The sequence below is a fragment of the Triticum urartu genome, chromosome 6A (genome assembly GCF_056163025.1).
Source record: "Triticum urartu cultivar PI428250 chromosome 6A, HENAU_Tu73, whole genome shotgun sequence".
Taxonomy (NCBI): Eukaryota; Viridiplantae; Streptophyta; class Magnoliopsida; order Poales; family Poaceae; genus Triticum; species Triticum urartu.
Genome location: NC_141878.1, coordinates 341,822,686 through 341,825,510, shown reverse-complemented (window position 1 = coordinate 341,825,510; position 2,825 = coordinate 341,822,686). Strand labels below are relative to the sequence as shown.

The 2,825-nt window shown below is 51.9% G+C and overlaps 1 pseudogene; it reads right to left on the bottom strand.

The window, feature by feature from the left end:
* Positions 1-394: 394 nt before the first annotated feature.
* Positions 395-2,127, bottom strand: LOC125513324 (uncharacterized; annotated as a pseudogene).
* Between the last annotated feature and the right edge of the window lie 698 nt (positions 2,128-2,825).

Here is a 2,825-nt window from a genome sequence, read left to right as displayed (position 1 = left end):
CCTCAACGTCAAATCCTCTGCTAACTCGCCGGACCGGATGCCATGGAAATAGCAGTCAAACAAGTGGCCTTCGCAGGAGATAAGAACATGCTATAAGTTGCCAGCAAGCGGGCCCTACCAGGATGTGTGCGGTCTGACTGAGGGGTTGACGCACAAACTGCATCTAATGATCTGGTGCGAATCAAAACAAAGGAGGAGTATGCGATGGAAGATGTGTACAGGCCAGCCACATTTACCACTGCATACCACGAGAGTTGGGATCAGTCGCTGACCAACATGTCATAATTTTTCAATAGCCGCCTGTCGTGCTGAACAGTTGCAATCTCTGGATCGATAAGACCAGGGGTCATTACATGTGTAATTGCATAATCCGTCTGAGGAAAGATCATAGAGACAAAGCAGTAAAGCAGGCACGCAGAGGTTGTGCGAGCGCTCGTAACGCACTGGATCCCTGATGGATACACACTGAATTGTTAACCCGGGAGTCCGGTTTGCCTGGACACATCAGGTTATCCGGCAGACCTGGGTAAAATTATGGTGGCTGCTACAAATCACCCGACTGATTTCCTCGGGAAATCAGTCAGGTCCCCAGCCGTTCGATCAAAGCCCCAACAAACGTTGGATTAAGTCAACTTTGCCACATCGTTCTCACGCAATAAAACGCCGCCGGGGCCTTCGTCTTCCCCGCGTCACAGGCTCATAGCCAACGCAAATCCAACCCCTCCCCCCTCCCAGACAGACGGGATCCCTAGATATGGCGTTGAGCTCCGACGAGCTCGCAGTTGCAGTCGCCATGCCGCGCTCGCTCGAGCTGCCCCAAGAGCCGTCGGGCGTCGGCAAACATTGGGATGCAGCACCGGGACCCCTCGCGCGAGTGCTGCATCGGAGCACTCCATTGCAGCTCAACAGCCGACGACGAGCGCTCCATTGCAGCTCCTTCGAGGCAAATGAGCACTCCATTGCAGCTCCTCCGCCGCCGGCGACGAGCGGTCCACTGCTGCTCCTCCGCGGGCGTCAAGCGCTCCATTGCAGCCCTTCTGCCACCGGTGACGACCGCTCCATTGCAGCTAGCTACTCCGCGGGAGCGAGTGCCCCATTGCAGCTCCTCCGCCGCCGGCTACGAGCGCTCCATTGCGGCTCCTCCGCGGGCGTCGAGCGCTCCATTGCAGCTCCTCCGCCACCGGCGATGACCGCTCCATTGCAGCTCCTCCGCGGGAGACGAGTGCTCCATTGCAGCTCCTCTGCCACCGTCGACGACCGCTCCATTACAGCTCCTCCACCACCAGCGAGGAGCGCTCCATTACGGCTCCGCCACCGTCAAGCGAGTGCTCCATGGAAGCACGAGGCTTCATTGCAATGCAGTGTGACGACCGTGGACAAGTTGTTCTGTCACATCCCGTCGCCGTGGACGCATAGCTGCGTTGCAACACTCGCGTTCGTCGACGAGCGTCGTTTCGCATCGGCAGCAACTCACGGTCCTCCGCTGCTGTGGTGGTGTTCGCCATGGCTCCACTCCAGGGACGCTGCTTTGCAGCTACTACGCCTCCAGCGATGCAGCGGAGGAGCTCCAGCTGCTCTAGTGCCAGCGGCCGGCATCAAACTCTGTCGTGGGTCGTGGCACTCTTCTGATTTCCTGGCTATGGTGGTGGTGGTGCTCGCCATGACTCCTCTCCTCTGGCAATGAGATAGGAAAAAGAGAGAAGAAAGAAAATGTATGGTGGAGCAGCTTCGTAGAGATAGGATAAGGGTGGGGGAGGGGGGAAGCGGTGGACAACTAGAGCAGACACGTGGCGCTCGGAGAAGGAGGCTTAAGAGAGATAAAGATCAGCTGGATGATTTTAAACGTTCTCCTAAAATTATTGTTATATGGTTCAATCAACAAATCGAAGACCCCACCAAATATTCGCCCGCATTGAGTTGTCCAACGGACAGCGGCAATAAGCATAAATCTTGATGCCTGATCGGTCCAGTTATCTAAACTTGGTTTATGCCATCAGTATCATCTGACAAAAACAAAACAGGTGTTATTCCTCCTATATATTTTATCAGTACATTTTAATTTCTCTGAGCACCATTACACTGCCCTATTGGTGTTTTTATATACAGGTAAAATTATTGTTATACTACGTGTATAAAGCACGCACTGGCAACGTTCTACAACGGTGTTTTACTCCGTGTCACATTACCTGATGAACGGACGACCAGTTCACGCATCCGCACCGGTTTACAACGTGGAGGACAACTTGCCCGTCCGTGCTGGCCTATAATATTACGGCCGACTCATCTATCTGCTCCGACGGTGGACTCATCCATGATTGATTTCCGTTTTACCATGGTGATCATTAACTCCGTGATGGATAACAACTGGCCTGGCGTATCACGTGAAATCCATCCAGTATATTTTTATATTATATATTGCTTTCTTTAAAAAAAGCAATTACTCCGGCTTGCAAAGTTATCTAATGCAGGAACCTAAACCGCCATATTGGTGCAAATTTAATGGTCGTCAATTTTTGGCTTAAAAAGAAGGATTCCGGTTTAAAATCCGGCTCAAGGGAAAGTTATCTCCCACGAAGCTTTGAAGCTCTCGGTAGCCGGTTTAAGAATTTCCGGCTCAAAAAGAATAATCTCTCGCAAGTTCGAGTTCTTAGGAAAAATTAAAGGGACCAAAGAGAGTATGTTGCAAAAACACAGCTCAAACATAGGTGCCCCTTGAGCACAGCTCACAGTATCATTTGGGGGCTTGGTCGTATTCGAACCATAGCTACACCTCTTGATCCGGCTATCAAGCCAATATTATCATAAGAGCACAACTCTGGTTACTT